The following is an 18,036-nucleotide window of genomic DNA, read 5'->3' as shown; positions in this document are numbered from 1 at the left end:
ATAAATTAATATTGTATGGCATCAACTATAATCAGAGGTGTTAACTTTTGGCTAATGTGCATTACATTACAAACCCAGAAAATGTGTTCATCATCAGTGGAGCATTTTATTCAGTCATTGTAACTCCATGAGTGAGTGTCAATGCTCCAGAGGTGGCTCTGATTCCTTCAGAGGTATGTTTGTTCCATCAAATGCTGATTTATGAGAACGGCTGGATGCTCCTTTTTTTAAATCATCAGCATGAGAGATGACTTCCTCTCCTTTTGCTAGCAAAATATTATGAAGCTTTAATTTGATAGCATGCCAAAATGTTTCCAACCGTCTCCGTCATTTTAATCCAATTCACTGGAATAACCAATATCAAGTCTTTTATTTATGGCCTTTTATTCAAAACATAGTTTCTCCCTGAAAGAGAGTGTGCCTGAATTTGGTATGGAGAAGCAAGCAAATGCACATTAAACAGTGCCAACAGAGTTTATGTTAGATGTACTGCTGCAAAACAATCTGCAGAATACAAGTGATATTCTTCCTTAAGCTTCATATTAACCTTCAGTAAATACCTTCAGCGTGTAAATCCATGTGTTTTTCTGAACATTTATACTAAGGACTTTTCTGCAGCTGCACATGTACCAAACATGTTCACCAACGCTGAAAGCTGAGCCCCTCATACAGAAGCTGTCGCCACATTTCCAAAAAGCCACATTATTGAGTGCTTTTTTAACATGGTCGCAGTTTCCAAGCATCTTGGCCTTGCTTGCAAAACCCAGCCCTTGCCAGCAGTTGGGAGTGGAGGAAGAGAGAGAGAGAAAAAAAGACATCTCAAGTTAAATTTAAAGATGTGTTTCTCTTGGAAGCCAGGCTGCACTGCCATAAACCAAGGGAGACATTTTCATGCTCCACATTTTTCATGGTTTCTCTCTGAGTTTCCTCCCTTCCTTTCTCACTCCACCTTGGCTCCAGAGTTACCTACTGCTGCACTGGCTGCGGACCACAGCCAGCGGGGTACTGTGGGGTGGCCAGTTCCTCCCTCTTGGCCTATACAGAAGCCCTCCCAACCCCCACCCCCACCCCCACCAAGAAAAGCTCTCCTAGTTGTCCTTGGATGGCTCTCACAGTGGAGAATCCCTCAGAGAATCCGCCACCTGGACAGCGCTACTTATAAGCTCTCTTTCACCACGCTTCTCAAATAATACACTGCTTACACACTCTGAGCTGATGGCCAACAGTAATCACTTATAAGCTAAACGTCTTCTGACCTACCGCCCTGTTTTTTAATGTGGCCATGAAGGAATCATTTTATTGCAGACTGCAGACTGTCGTCTTGAGCCAACGCTGTGTGGTGTACGCTGTAATTTGTGAAGGGTGTAGAGGTTTGGTATTAATTAGGGCTGTGAAATGGCAGCGGTCCGACCGCCTGCCCGTTTCCATAGAAGCCAAATTCACTGAGTGATGCACACACTGGGAGGGGGATTATTGCCGAGCTTTGGCTGCCCGCTGAGATGCAAACACAAAAGAGAGGATGTAAAGAGCACTTTCATTTCACTTGACCTGTCATCAGCAGCAAATTTTCACTCTACTCTCTGAAATCGGGGTGAACTCCCTGCGGCTTTCAAACTACGTCCAAGCATCAGATAGAGTTGACGTTATGTGCGTGCAAATGAGAGAGTTGCTCGCATATTCAAACTCAGTGCTGGCTTTTAGTAGCATGAAATTGATGAGAATATCATGTTATTAGGTTAGATTTTAGGGTTTATGTACAAATTTCAAAGTGGGTAAAACAGTTTAAGCTGGTTCATCTTAAAAACATATGTGAGTTAACTGAACTGAAGTTGAATAATTAGCTCAAAGTCATCTCATAAGTTGCAAAGATGTCTGTTAACATAAAAGTGTACAGGGGTGGGGACTAAATTCAACACTAACTATCCTTTTTCACATTTTTTATCATTATGAAAATAAACATATCACGACCTAATGTGTTATAGACACACAGCAAGTTTTCATCATTTATGTTTTATTCAAACTGCGAAAAAGAAGGATCACTGGAGAGATTTAACTACTCTCAAACAATGCATGCTGGGGGTTCTGCCAATGTGCTGACCATGTTTGTTTAGAAACTTTAGGGAACTCAGAGTAGTGCATTGATTCAACTCATCATTTCTATTAAGAACAGCTTGTGTTTATACGTTCTGAATTTGTCTGAAAATAAAAACTAGAAACTCCTAGAAATTAAGGTAAACTAAGAATTATCTTCCTGCACTTCGGTCTGTCATCAGACCTTTATCAGACAAAGTTAAAATAGATAAACAGCACCAAACATATTAAGGTTATGTAGGCTCTCACCCAAAAAAAAAAAAAAACACCAATCAGAGGACAAAACTTTCCGGTATACAGATTAAGGTCAATGACATCTTCAAATATAAAATCAAACATGATACTGTGCTCTTCCAATTGTAAGCATGCACAGTAAATTTGCCAATATTATAGAAAGTCAGTTCCCATCAAAATAAGGCTCTCCAGGGACATTAGATAAGAACATTACAGAAAAGAAAAGAGAAATGTAGCTATTACCAAAGACTTACCTTACCTTAAATAAACAGAAGGGTTCATGATTATTTCCCAGTAAAGAGGTTTTGATCCTAAATCACTAAGACATTATGGTGCAAGTTGAGTTAACTTTAAACTAATACAACTTGTATATTTGCATTAAGGTAATGGTAAAAATGAGTTTATTCCACTAAATTTCTGAAGCTTTACAGTGTCATGAAACAAACAGTCAGGCAGAACCTGACACGTAATGCAACTTGTCACCTGCATGGCCTCTCTGAAGATACATGTTTTAAGTGTGCTGAGTATAGTCTGAGGTTTCCTCATTTCCCCTTTTTAGTGCTTATCGTGGCTCGCAGATGCTGTTTTATGGAGAACAGCTCAAACGAAACACCACTCAGTGAATAACAAGATGAACTGCATGTCCGCTAAATCCTGCTGCCAAACGACTGACAAGGTTTTGCCTCTTCATTAACAGTAAATGAAAAGTCACCTAAACACGTTCTCTCTTTATCAATTTACGTTATCATTTAAAGGGGAAACTGCTAACTTATATTTCATAATATTTTATTGAACCAGTGTCATGCAGCGCATTTTACACTGAAGTTCTGCAAAACACTTTATACAGAGAAACAGAAGAAGAAATTAGCAGCCGCCCAATCATGCAGACAGAAAGCTATTTTTATCTCTAAAATACTTTGAAAAACCACATTTAAGTCATGATTGTTTCCTTTGGTGTGAGAGAGGCTACTGCAGTGGACCACCCCAGGGACCAATCACAATCAAGCATGTCACTTGGCTCATTGCTCATGTCCCTTTTATCTGATGGTGCCCCTTATTATTTGAAGACCTGGTCACACTCCATTATATATCTCTCTCTGTGTGTGTGTGTGTGTGTGTGTGTGTGTGTGTGTGTGTGTGTGTGTGTGTGTGTGTGTGTGTGTGTGTGTGTGTGTGTGTGGTGTCAACAGTCCGGAGAACACACACTTTAGACTGATACTGATGGATTATCAAGGAATTCTTCTTCACGACTCTGCTTGTTAAGGGGAGGAGAGGGCAAGAGCGGGAAAATAAATAAGACTTCACTTCGGTTTATCTTGTTCTTGTTCCAAAATAAACAGAACTATGGCGGAGAGAGAGCTGCGGGCTTTCAGGGCTGCTGACTATTATGCAGTCCCTTTGATCAAAACAATTTTGATCGAGAATGCTGCAACACACTCGTCACCACAGCAACCAGAGAGGAGACACGCAAGTGAGAGTGAACAGGTGATTTATAGAAAGCACTGCTCAGTTTCACATCTTTCCCACTTCCTTTAAACAGATTTAGCATACAGATTTAGACGCGGGTGAGAGAGCATAATTACTGTCCTTATTTGCATCAATGTGGTCAAAGAAATCCATTTCTAAGACTGTAACCTTAATGCACTTTAACAGAGAATATGATTAACGCTGCTTTAACAGGGGTCACATATAGTAAGCTTTCATGCAAGCCAGCGAGCACACTGTGACCTTCTTGTTCTGGTGTGTATGTGTGTCTGTGTGTGTAATGTTTGCACATATTTAACTGCATGAACAAGAGTGTGAGTGCGAGCCCTGTAACCCATATGTGCAAGGGGTGAGAGTTCAGTTCCTGCAGGGTTTGTTTAGGAATATATGACACTGCACAGCTGGCCTAATCATCTGTGCATATCTGACTATAAAACTTAACTGAGCGTCGCCAGAGCCAGCTGCCTTTATCAGTGTAAATGGAGTTATTCCCACTCTGGACGGATGGAGGCCTTAACCCCAGATCTGCTGCTCCTCTCCCAACGGCCCTCATCAGGAACTCCCCAGCTCGTAGTGACGTGTGTGCAAATGTAGAAAGAGTCACTTCAGTTTAACTGCACTCTATCAAACCAAAAAAAAAAATTTTTTTTAATTTAATTTAATTTTTCAAGTTTTCAATACACAAGTGAGAGAGATTATATGTAAAATATTGAGTGGGTTTTAAATGGATCCACTGGTCACATACTGAACATGTGCACAAAGAAATGACACATCATACATAAAACACACATAGACACATGTATATACAGTCTGTTGTATCTATTTAGTTGTTTTAACCTGAATTTTATGGTCTAAGCAGGGATGGAGGCTGCAAATTAGCTTCAGTTAGACGCTCTGTTACTTCTGTTGCATTACTTCTAATTTACGGAGCTCATCTCATTGTTGAAATCTGGGAAATACGCTGACGTCTATAAAAAAGCCAATAGGGCAAGAAACACAAGCCGTCAGATGATCATACAGGTTTTAAACAAACATAGGCAAATAGTAAAATAATTACCCAAACTGTCAATCAAAAACAGCAATCAGTGTTTGCAGACAGAATTCCTGCAACTTTGACCTATCATACTCTACTACTATATTGTGCACACACACAGTTTTCCTTTGGTGCTTTCACTCTTGTTTATACCTCCAAATAAAGTAATCTGGCTAAACTGTTGGCTTGTTACAATCTGCTTGTGTTTCTTGCTCTGTCGGACCTTGCTGAAGCAATGTGTCTGTATTGCTAAATCTCCATGTCAGCAATTACATCTGTGAGTAAAATGTTACCACAACTATAACTATGATGTATCCTTGCCGCCTTCAGTAGTGACTGCTCTATCTTTTTTATTGGATCTTTGCCAGGACAGCAGTTAAGCCTAGGCTGCATACTGTACATTAACAGTGGGGTTTCATTATGGTCACACATTTCAATGTTTTTGAACGGAAGTATTTTTGACATATTGAGGAAGACATATACTATTTGGATCAGTTTGTTAAAGAGGTAATCCAAACTTACTATCTTCTTTGAAGTTTTGAATAACGTTAGTAAGATATCACTTATGTTATGTCTTTATCTTTGGATTTTTTTTTGGGTGACATTTGGTTTGTACTGATACCAACTCGTATGTTGGTTAAAAAAACATCAAACATTGTATCCATCACAGGGATTGCTTCCAAAAAAGGCCCACCAGACATCGAGGGTAGAGAACAACAAATAGAAACACTTCTGGATCCCTGATGGTGTCATATGAGTCAGCAATACAGTTATGTTGAGGTTTTCACAGTACAGTAGACTGGGGTTTCTTGGCCATGCATAACTGCCCACCACTCTACTTTCCCCTTTCCTTCCTCTTCCTCCCTGCTTTCCTCAGAAACACATTTGACCTCAGTCTTACAACATCCATCAGATGATCATCACAAAGCTGGAGGTCACGACCTGCACACTCCAATCGCCACACCTCTGCTTCTTCCTGCTGTAACCCTGTGCTGTATACATACCCTTCACTTCCTCTCAAACTGAAAAAAGTCATCTGCTTCATAATGTTTCCCTCGGCACAAGCTCATGGATTGAGATATAAAGCGCTCCTGTCTGACTGCAGGAAACAGTCACAGGAACTGGAGATGCACTGCGTCATTTCGAGTGCCACTTCAGGTTATTTATTTGGGCGGATTTTTCTTTTTTTGCATGGGAATCTCCTTCCCTCCATCACTCTTGGGGTCCCAGAGTCGATGTCTGGGAGTTGGAGGAACAAGCCAGCAGTGTCATGTAGCTTGTTGAGGTCCCCCCCCCTCACATCACCCCTCCTACTCCCCCAAACTAAAACCCATGTGGGGAATCCAATTAGTTAATCTCACTCTTGACACGCTTCCACTTGTTTGCAGCAGAGATATGCCATTCCTTCACAGATCCTCTCATAACAAGCTGTCGAAGAGGAGAGAGAGGCAGAGAAAGTCAGAGCTGCTCTAAGTGAGGCTATTGATTATGGGCCTTAAACAGACAGGGAGACATCTGGCTTCCATTACGGCCTGTGATGGGATGCAGGGCTTCTCGGCAGCCAGCAGCACAGGCCACACGACGTACAGACACATGCTACACAGCCTGTAATTACTGCCAATGGGATGGTCTGGGGGAATAGGAGTGATACTATGTCATCTAAAGCTGAAACAGGTTTATTGTGGATTTTCCATTATTCAAAAGAGCTTGACTGTTGAATTTATCTTGACCTGTTCAACTGGTGGAAGACTTTATTTGGTCTTTATGAAACACGGCTGTGTACTGTAGGACCACAACTAAAACTTCATCATCGACCTATTCATTATATATTTTATATATTATATTATATTATATTGTTTGGGATGTAAAATGTCATATAATAATAAATGCCAATGTCAATAAAAAAATGCCCACCGCATTTCCCAGAGTCTAAGCTGATGTCTTCAAATTTGTCTGACCAAAAGTGCAAAACCTTTATTCAATTTATTATCATAAAAAAACTAAACTTAGTATTCACATTTGAGAAGCTAGAACCAGATAATGTTTGGGATGTTTACTTTAAATTATGTTGAATAATGCTAAAATTGGATATGATTACAGGGTGGATTTAACAGATTTATACAGATGAAATGCATCAGGGAAACACATTGCACACTGTATTTCACTGAAGAAGACTGCGTTGAAACCACTTAGATTAATGATCAAAATGATCAAAAACATCTATGAGAAGGTGAATAGTGTGTTACAACTGTACCTACAATTAAATGTTGCATTCATATGTTGGGAATTTAATTTCATACGTATGTCATACATTTAAATAACATTTAAATCTGTTGCCCGAACTGATTACAGCACTGCAGTTCCTGCAGTTAGCCATTGAACTGACATTGTTACAGCTGCCATTTTGTCAGATCTGTGAGCAAATATAGAGAAGTCTTCTATACCTTTCCTCTAAATGTCCTTGTTGGACCTTAATTTGTAGTTCTTAAATTTCTTATACAACACTTGTTGATCATTTTAAATAGGCCTATTAGTTTTTCTGTGATCGGTTTACCGCTACCCAAGCTAGCTATTATGCTAGCCATCTGAGGCTAATGTATATCGTATGTTGTATGATTGTATAAAATATATTCAATAGCCAATATTTAATATCTGTTAGGGTGGGGTTACACTGGGGATCTTTGACTCTTGACCTCAGTATTACTAAAGCCATGGCCATGGCCCTGAGTCTGACTTTTGTTAATGGCAGCTCTTGTTTATGGTAGGGCCATTTTTTCTGATTTGTAATTACTATCATTGAATGTGTTTTGTTTTATCTAATAATGTTTCACAATTGCTTTCCGTAAAAAGTTCAAAAGCCAACTGCTTCATTAGAAGTGTGTTTAGCTCTCTCTTAGCTGTACACACAGTGAGAGCAGAAGAGTTATTTCAATATTCATGTCGCCTATATATGAAGTGTATATGATGTACAGTAGATGTTTAACCTTTAAGAAAAAAGCAGTACTGTATACATCTTTATCTGGTCTCGTCACATTGCTCTTGTGGCTGGACAGTGAAGTGTATTTGTAGAGGTGAGAAAGACTTCCTTTTTACTGCTTATTAGCCACTATTTTGCACATGACCAAAGTGTCTGCATTTTCTTTAACCAGCAACACTCATTACGTTTCCCACGGTCCTGTTCCCCTCATCTTTCAACACAGACTGTACATCTTTTGCAGAGATCTCTATAACCACTTGGTAACTCTGACATTGTCTTATGTGACCATGAAATGCAATTTGCCACATTGTTCTTTTACTTGCAAGGGTATTTCTCCCTCAGGGTCAATTACTCAGAACACATGGTCCCACTGAATGTTTTTGCTATAAGAAAACTCAAACTGCCAGAGAGAAGTAATGACAAGGAGTCTCCCTGCAATATCACTTATCACTAGATGGAGATTATTGATTTAACTGGTCTAAACATCAACAATGAGTGATTTAAGATCCCCTCTGAACGTCTGAGATTTGTGTATTTTACTTAACCGGAGGTAGAGGCGGGAAAATATCTTTATTTATTCTTTCAGACAGAGATGCAGGCCGTGAGCTGCACAATCATGTCGTGTCATCTCTATGGAACAAGACGAAAAGCTGTTGTGACTTTAATGTGCTTGTTTGGGGTTGCGGGGGCGCGTTGATGAGGTGGGAGCGGGTCGTGTCATGGTAGTGAGTAACACTAACAGCACTAAATCACCTTTAAAGTTAAACTAATCAGACAGTGCACACACAGACCCATAATGTATGTCTCTGTGCAGAAGATAAGTGTGTGTGTGTGTGTGTGTGTGTCTGTGTGTGTGTGTGTGTGTGTGTGACTGTGAGACAGTGTGTGTGTGTGTGTGTGTGTGTGTGTGTTTGTGTGTGTGTGTGGTTGTGGTTGTGCGTGCGTGCGTGCGTGCATTCAGAAATGTAACATTATGAGCTTCAGAAAGTGTGTATTTATTGCAGGGCTTTTATTGTGGATTGCCATTCTACAGGTGTAACTTTATGTGTTCTTGACTTACAGCTCTGCAGGTTTTGGCTGCACTGAGCTTCTCCAGAATGTATAAGACTGCTGGTTTTACTACGATGTCTCATCTTATCTATCAGTTCTTCCATAAATAAATGTTTCAAGTATGTAAGTGCGTGCGTGCACATACTTGCACGTGTATGTGTGTTCACTCTGCGACATGACAGACACTAAAGCTAATCCACAAGGCAATAATTTACTAATGCACTCCTCAGTTGTGCTCCCCAGGCCTGTCTGCAGCTCCTGATGGATGCTGACGGTTCCAGAGATGGACTGCTGCTGATAGGGAGTGACCAGAAAGGAGCCTGATTAAAAGTAGTGGAGCACAGCGGAGGGTGATAACCCCGATCCATCGGTGATGAATCCACTTTGGACAGGCTGCTGTCTCATTAGGGTCTACCCTCAGCCAGGCACTGCATGTCCAAATAAACTTTGAAACAATCCTGCTTTTATCAGCAGGATTATGCTTGTTTTCCTTTCCACAGCTTACCTTGTGTGGGCTCATATAGAGCATCCTCCCCCTCTGCCGGTCTCTATAAACTGAAGGTGTGATTCACCAGCCCTGACTTCACTGTGTTTATACAATTCTGGGTTTATCTGTTTGAATTAATGAGCCCAACAGCACCATTAGACAACTATTTGCCTGAGTAATCTGGAGCCAATATGAAATAGTGAGAAAAAGCTGAAATAAGCTGCCCTTTATTTGTGATAACATAAACAGTGGAGTTGTTTTAAAGGATGATAACATTAAATATTGGGCCTGGGGAGGGGGACAGAAAGAGGTAGTTTACATTCTCACTGGAGTAGTCTTGATAACAGGCCAGAGGGAATATGAGCCCCTTTAAATGTGTGCATTAGTGTAATTTATTAGGCTTCCCTCTAAGCCCTGCTGTTCCTACAGCTCCTTTTTCCCAAACAAAAGACAGGCCAAGGTTCCAGAATGGATGGGAGGGAAAAATCATTCACAGTTGATAATCGCATAAAACAACGCCATATTTGCTGCCTAATAAGCACAAAACGTTCCATCAGCCTCCTCCCTCTGATCAGGATGATGCGACTCCTCCGAGCAGACCTGTTTGATTTACACCCGGCGATTTGGAAATGCTTTGGTTTTTGAGTGGGTACAAGAGAGAGTCAGGGAGGGTGGGGTGAGGCCAGAGATTTCATAATTCTTTGTGTATGTCTGGAAGTCATCCACACGTTCCGATTTTTAACCAATTTATGTCCAAACAGAATGACCCTGGGAATTAATGAGGTTCTGGCCGCGGGTTCCAGGACTGCAAGGTCAAGTAAATCATGCTTTAGGGCTCCAGTCCTCCCCACTCTGCTCCCTCACTCTCCCCGTCTCCACATCCTGTGATAACGGAAAGACAAGGGGCCTGAAAAATACCACCTCATCGACACTTGTGTCCATCCAGTAGAACATATTTTAGAGTACGAGCGCCAACCGTCTGCAAAGCCTGCTTTTAGTGGAGACTAGCAGCTGATGAATGGGAATGGGGCAAGAGCATTGGGACTAGAGGTCACTTTCTTCATTTTGCATTTTACAGCAGATTGTTGATGTTATGCACATTTCTCTCTCCAGAGGTGACTTTTTTCTATCTGGGCCTGTGTTTTATTGGGGCATTATAAAGAGTTTATACTTGATTTAGCTGTGCCATTTCCTTCTGAATGAATATGTGGTGGAGCACATTCACATGAGGGAAAAGTTGACATCATTAGATATAATACCATGAAACCTAATAGAGTAACACCTACGTAACGAGTACTGCATATCAATCAACTCTATTTTTGCCGAAAAATAATTTGTCTTTTCATTTTATAGCTGTTAAAATACCATAATTTTTACACGTGTTTAGTGTTTCATATTTAAGAGGAAAAAGGGTGACAACATTGTCAAACATGCATGAAACTGGAGCACAGTTCACCACTCATGGAACATTGTGGAGAAGGACTGCCAAGTTCTGCTTGGCTGTGTTTTGTGTCCTACTGTAACCAACAAGGCAACATTTATCACCTGAATTAATTCCCCCAGAAAATTAAGTCTGCAAAAAGCAAATATTTGCCAGCACTTCTTTTAAAGAGCCTTTAACAGGAGATCTGACCAAAAGTTTTAATGTCATATTTTTTGTGAATTTGATAATTTTTTTTGCCTAAATTAAACTTCTGTCTTTAACACAGAGAATATGTATTTGTCTTGTTGCAGTACAGAGGCTGATTGTTTATCAAAACATGAAATTGACAAGCGTTAATAATGATATGAATTAAACCTGCCTTTCTGCCTCTACATAAGAAAATGTGTGTTTGCAATCCGTGCGGCTCAGTCAAAAAATGCAGCCTATGGATGCAATCTGATCCTCATGAACCCAACCATAAAGCAAAATAACCATAAATTCTGTCCATACTACTGTATATCAGTATGGATGGAACTGGACGGTTGCCAGTTCAAAGCTCTGTACTGACTCAGAAAGTCTGGCAGGGAGAGCGAATGACTAATGCTTTGTTCTGCCTGCAGTGCTATCATCATGGTGCCCTTGAGCAAGGTACTTAACCTCTAACAGTCCAACAAAGCTGCTTAGTGGATAGCAGTATATGACATGAAATCATGCATGCATGGCAAACAGATCTCCTCCTGAAAACTTGTAACAGACATCCTATTCATTTGGTCATACAAGTAAAATGGAAAATAAGTAAAAGGTTATGCAGATAATCCAGTCTTAACTATAAAAAAACAGAGGTCAAGATATCCTGACTTTTAGCCACTACTATGGGCCCCAAAAAGCTGGATCCTACATTTCCCATAATGCAACTCAACACAGTCTTCATTAGACCCTCTCTCCCTCATGAATGCCCACTTCTTTTAAGCCCCACAACTCGAGTTAGTAACACAGGCATTCTGTTAAAAATGTACATGTCTCAAGGGTTATTAACTTTGGAAAGTCATTATAAAACTGTTTTCACAGGCGGAGTAAACTGAACTGTGCATATAAAATCAACACCCCTTTAAAATGATTCCATGTATCACTGATATGATTTCAGACGGAGCAGGAGAACTCCCCTCTCAAACATTTCACAACCTAAAGTTTATCCATACATTCCTTCATCTGGCTTATACTTTACCTTGTTTATAAGATTATCCTCCCAGTAACAGTTAACTTAATGAATGAATTAGACCAGTGCAACAACTCAGAATAAATCTGGCCTGTCTGCAATTATTGTCATTACATATTTCAGGCTCTGTTAATACAAACGGAGCGGTGATGTCAGAAGTCCATGTCAGACGAGCTGACGAGAAGCAGTCTCCACACTCTTGGCTGATGGCTCCAGACAAGCACCTTGATGGCTGTAATTACTGTCATGTTCCAAAAGAGATGAGAGATACCAGGGGCCGAATAAAACCTAAAACGGTTTTGATATGATGGATTTCTCCAACTTTGTTTAAAAATTCCTCGAGCTATCTGTCTGGAGTCTCGAGGAGATGATGACTTGAGTACTACAGTCGGTCCATTCACCCCCTTCAGTGCACAAAAGCTTTATAGTGTTTAAATCAATACGGCTGGTCAGATTCAAGGTTTGCACGCGGCCACAATTGCCGTCTTCTTGCTCCACGTGTAAGTAGACTGGTTTCAGTAAATGTCTGCTGCATATGTTTACATTCTACCTAATGCACTCAGATGACACTGAATCTAAACACATTCACACAGAGACTCTCCACTGCTCAGCTTTACTGCCGCATTCCAAGTAGGCCCATCTTTATGAGTCCAGCTGTCTTTAAGCTGAACTTTCTCACTGCTCAGCATCTAAACATAAGCAGTCGTTCACTAAGTCAACAAAGATTTGAATTATGTTTAGTTTTAAAAGGAATTTTGATTGTTTGAGTATTTAGCTGTGATGGACCCTTAACTCATAATGCATAAATACTCACTCTACTCTATAATGCTAAGTCCAAAATGTACTTAAAGTATCAAAAGTAAAAGTACCCAGTGCAGAAAAATGGCGTCATACTGTTAGATATTATATTATTAGATTAGTAATGCTGATGAAGTACTTTTTGGAAAAAAAGTAAAATTACAAAAATGAATAACTCATTAGGCTACATATTACTCATTCGAAAGTATTTATTTAACTAGTTGTATTAGATGTATAATTATAATTAGTTACATTACTTTCGCAATTCAGCTCAGCACCATGAAAAAGGCCTTTAAACAACTCCAGTCTCCACACCCACACGTCACATATTCAGTTTTCAACGTGCGTCGTTCTGTTTAACAAGTAGTGAGTCTACAGTTTGAAGGTATTTACTGACCATCAGCAGCTAGCTTAACATTAGCCCCGGTGACTGCAAGCAGAGGCACTCCAGAAGTCCCGTCCTCACAGTGAAGCTGCAAGTTTCACACCCCCTCCAACTCTGAACAAAATGGAAAGATTCTGAACGTAGGTTTACCAATGGCTATCATTAAGAAGACCACTAAGAACGCACAACATGTAAATAGGAAACTTTAGAGTTGCATAGAGTCCCATAAGTTATTTTGGCTGAAGCTAACAGCCTTCCCCCTTCTACAGCCCCTGCACCAGGCTAACACTTAACACGTCTCGGACCAACACTCTATCAAAAATACCGTAAGTGAACAAGCCAAAATGTTAACGCAACAGAGTGTTACGGTGATTAGTAACTGTAATGTAATCACTGAATTTTTAATTGTAATCCTGTGAAAGAACTGTTAGTGAAAAAAGTACACTTTACACATTGAGCTGGGCAGACACGTGCGTTAACTCACATCACATCAGATCCGAGCAGAAATCCTACGTCGGTCGGGTCTGAAATAGGATAGTAAAGTATCTCAAAATTGTACTTAAGTACAGTATTTAAGTAAATGTACTTTAGCTACATTCCACAGCTGGTATTTAGTGTTGTTCTCTTTTTTCCATTTTTCTGCACAAGCCATTACCCCTCCTTTATGATCCCTATCAGCTCTGTACTTGTTATACCTTACAGTTGTGTTCTGATGGACTCCAGTCAAGTAAATGCGTCACAGCAGGAGCTGCCACATCCTCGCAGTGAACATGCCAGAAACTTAAAAAGGAATGACTCCAGCAATCACTTGAGGTTTCACAGGCAGTTTCTCCCTCCCTTGGTGCTGCAGGACTTAACACACCAGGGAGATAAAAATCTAATTTTTGCAAATGGGATTAAGGCACATACAATAACAAAAAGAGGTATGAATGGGCTTACTGTATTAAACAAAAGATGTATATGATAGTCCCTGTGTGGTTTCTGCTCGACATATTTCTAGAAATGGTGGGACAGCTTGGAGACGCTTTAAATGCAGATCCATTTAGCTCTGAAGGAAGATTAGTCATTTGTGAGCCAAACTACTGTTTAAAGTTGTCAAAAAAGTCTCTATTTTGAGACAGGAGTGCCCACAATGGGTAAAATATAGGAATCCAGGTTGTACTGGCATACAGCATTCAGTGGTATGCATATATCGATAGCTAACCATACAACTTTAATTTGTGCATCAGATATCTATCTCAATCAACTTTATTTTTACATTGACAGGCTCATATATTGTGTGGGTGGCTATAATCCTGAAATGCAAAAGACCTTGAAATTCCTCCAAGCTTCATGAATCAGAAAGAACCAAAGGAATTCAAACTTGCTAAAATATGTTGTTTATTAAGTTTTGCAGTCGTTTACTGTCCTTTTTCCACAAAAATAAAAACATTTTGCTGCATTATTGTCAAGTCTAAACTAAAGAAAATGCACAGTAAAATAAACCTTTGAGTGGGCCTCTAACAGCCTCCTCGACCCCGCTGTTAAACCTTATGTGTCTGCGTTATGTTGAGTTGAGAGGGTAGTACTTTCTGTGCCTCCTCTGCTTAAGGTGAAGGGCAAAGGGTGTTATGAGTTGTCAGTTCTCACCACAGTTTCCTTTCTTAAGTAGCTCTGATGCTGCAATAACACAAATGTGCCAAACACAAGGCAATACTAAAGGAAGGGCACTTTCAACTTGTCCAGACCTTTTAAATTCGAACCCCAATGTCACGTGTCTGAATCTAAATAGCTTTTCAGGATTATATCATTTGAAAGTGAAGTTTTGTAAGTGACAAGCATAATCTCATATGGATAAACAGATAGACAGAAAGACAGACAATGAGCAGACCTCATCATGACTAAGAGAGAAAAGACCCATCGGCCCTTCCTAAACCACAGGTATGATTTACAGAGAAGGGTTGGTCGCCTGCGTAAAATTAATAATAGGAAATGCAAGGGTAGTCCGGTGACTTGTCCAAGATATACTTTCCATGGTTCTCCAGACCCCTGGAAAACCTGGGTGGCCTGCAACCGGGCTTCCTCTGGTTTCTGATGTTAATGTCATTGCTTTTGCTGGTATGACAGGAGCTTCACCACAAACGTGGTTTGGGTCAGACAAAAGGGACAAGCTGTTATAGCAGGATACAGCTCCATAATCGGAGGTATATCAGGGTATATTTGTCCCACGGTGGAGTTTGTTGCCACAGAGAGGGAAGAAATGAAGAGAAGGATGAAATTTTTCAAATGCGATTGTTTTTAAGTACTTCACTTTTCCAGAAATCAGAAACCACACAGTGTATTATGGTTAGTGGATGTTTTGAATTACTTCAACTACTTAATGGTTCCTCCTTACCCAGCCCACAGAATTGTTTCATAGTGGTTTTAAAACTTTGCTTAAGTCATTGAGTTGGCTGTTGAGTAATCTGCTTTCAAAACCTACACTTCACACTGAAGCACATAGGTTGTTCACTTTATTGTAATGCTACAGTGTATTGAATATGACATAACATTAAGGGCAAAAAAAGCATATTACTGTTATTAGGTAAAGACCCCCTTACCTTTTGGGGTATATTGAAAAGAGATGCTGGATGGAAATGTATTTTTTTTAAGGTTTCTTTAACCATAATATGAAGACATCACAGAATTTTCTCAACCTAAAAAGGGGTGTTTAATTTTCATTGAAATGAAAATGTGGAAATCAGTGTGTACATATATTTTTACGAGGGTCATAAATAAGTTTAAATTAGGCTCAGAATATTTTGCTTGCCTTACATAAAGTGCAAGTCCTTAAAATCAATTAAAGTGTGTCTTTAAAATCCTGGCTGTCAAAGTAAGTGAGAACAGCCCTGCTGGTATTGGTCTCAGTGTTAACCCTGCTCAAGTTGGCACCATTTTGAGAATTCTTCTTTTTTTCTCTGAAATAACAGAGGATCTAAGGCCCATTACTCTATATACAGAGTACTGTAAAGAGGTAAGAGTCGGGTGAAACATTTTGTAAATCTTGTGTCACCAAAACCGCCGCAAGCAGGATGAATGCGTTTGCTTCACCAACAGGATATCCCTTCAGACTTGCTCACTGCGCCGCTGATGAGGATAACAGAGGGGGCATTATTTTTGCAGCTCGGGAAGGTGATAAAGGGTTCCCAGATCCTCTCACAGTGGCAGTGGTACACACACATCCATTCACGTTGACGCAACATTTCATCTTCCTGACAACTGGATTTAACCCCTAAAACAGAGCCACGGCCAATCTGACTGGGGTCAGGAGGAAAAGATTTCTAAAAACACAACTGCCCAGACACATCCCATGTCATTATACAAATGTCTTCATAATAACATCATTTGGCAAACGTACTGTAATTGATGAGTTTTTAATAGTACTGAATATCAAATGTGTCTGCATTTTCCATTTGCACTGTTCTTGTAACACTGTGGTCATCATTTTTTTTCTAGAGAACACAGTAACATGCGTATGATTAGCTTTATATTGAGTGTACAATAGCCTACAACTTGATAACTTTTAATGAATTCCAATGCAGCTGTAATGGTTGTATGGTGTGTAGAGTACATGGTCTAATAAATGTCACAATTAGTTTAACTTTACTGAACTAACTTGCAATACTGGTGTTGCAAATGATGTGGCATTGACGTATGCTGCTTGTCGCCATTCAAATAGCCTAAACATTAAATAATATTAAAAAAAAAAATTCTTACAATTGAACTGGTTTAACTTAATTCAAAGCCAGATAAATTAGGATACATCACCTGCACAGCAGAACAGATAAACAGACAAAAAGACAGATATAAGCAAAATAAAACAAAATAGTTGGTGTAAAGTCTGAAGGGATATCCAGTTTGGCCTATAACTTGTAAAGTCCTGCTGTGTATTTTGTTTCCATATATTTAAGACAATGTAAACATTTGAAAATGTTAATTTTTTGGCAAAATTGTCCGAAATTTCGCATTTTAGCCATTTCAAATCCATCAAAATGTCACATATTTTATAGAAAAATGTAAAGCAATCAGGCGGACAGTTGACAGCCACAGGCCAGGAAAGTTACTTGATTGGCTGGGCTTCGGGTGAGCGCAGAGATAGGTAGGCCTAATAACAGGTGTGTGAGGGACTGCCCATCAAATTCAAATTCAAATCAATATTGTGGAGGACTGGTCATGCTGAGAGTAACGTCAGTATTTTACAGACTGTTTTGGTGTTACTATCAGTTTCCTAGCTATTCTAGCAACAGCGCTAACGCTAAACTAGCGCCTTTTAGCCGACTTTTGACGGGACATGGTAAGCTAGCTGCAGTGCTAAGCTAGTGCGTTCCCGTGGACTCAATAGACGAAAACAGGAGACCAGCGGGCTCCTCTGGCAACATGGACCAGACGTCTCTCCGCCGTTAAGGAGGAGCTACGAGCCGTTTCCAGCCTCAAGGGACTGACAGAAACGTAGAACTGCAGTGAGTTGTTTTTATTTTTTGTTTTCTTTTTTGAAGATAACTGGGTTATTAGGATTTAAGAAAGTGTAGGTTGACCTGCTGTGATTCAAGGTTTGCACTGCTGTGAGTAACCCACTTTTTATTGACCGCCATCGGTATTCATAAGCATTTTTTGTTCAACGTTATAGTTAAAGTGTGGGCCCACAGTTATCACAATTGTAATTATTTAATTTATTGATTCAATTAGCTAGTGAAGTTTCCATTTGTTTAATGCGTATTTACCATGGGTTTAATAATATCTGAATGAATATTTTAAACATTTGGATGTAGCTAGCTAGTGAAATTTAAAAGCGTTAGCTAACGTTATACTTTATGAACAGCGGTTACATGAAACGGCAAG

The 18,036-nt window shown here is 39.8% G+C and overlaps 1 long non-coding RNA gene across 2 annotated transcripts in view; it reads left to right on the top strand.

Annotated features, from left to right (window-relative positions):
- Positions 1 to 17,213: 17,213 nt before the first annotated feature.
- LOC116066476 overlaps positions 17,214 to 18,036 on the top strand; it is a 28,355-nt gene continuing 27,532 nt past the window's right edge. Inside the window, exon 1 of one of the 2 annotated variants that reach the window (XR_004895922.1) lies at positions 17,214 to 17,657. This is a non-coding gene — a long non-coding RNA (uncharacterized LOC116066476). The remainder of the gene's footprint in view (positions 17,658 to 18,036) is intronic. The other variant, XR_004108958.2, reaches the window with a different exon arrangement.

Source organism: Sander lucioperca, chromosome 19 (assembly GCF_008315115.2).
Source record: "Sander lucioperca isolate FBNREF2018 chromosome 19, SLUC_FBN_1.2, whole genome shotgun sequence".
NCBI classification, from domain to species: Eukaryota; Metazoa; Chordata; class Actinopteri; order Perciformes; family Percidae; genus Sander; species Sander lucioperca.
Note: the sequence above shows the minus strand (reverse complement) of the source record. Positions and strands in the feature narration are given on the sequence as shown.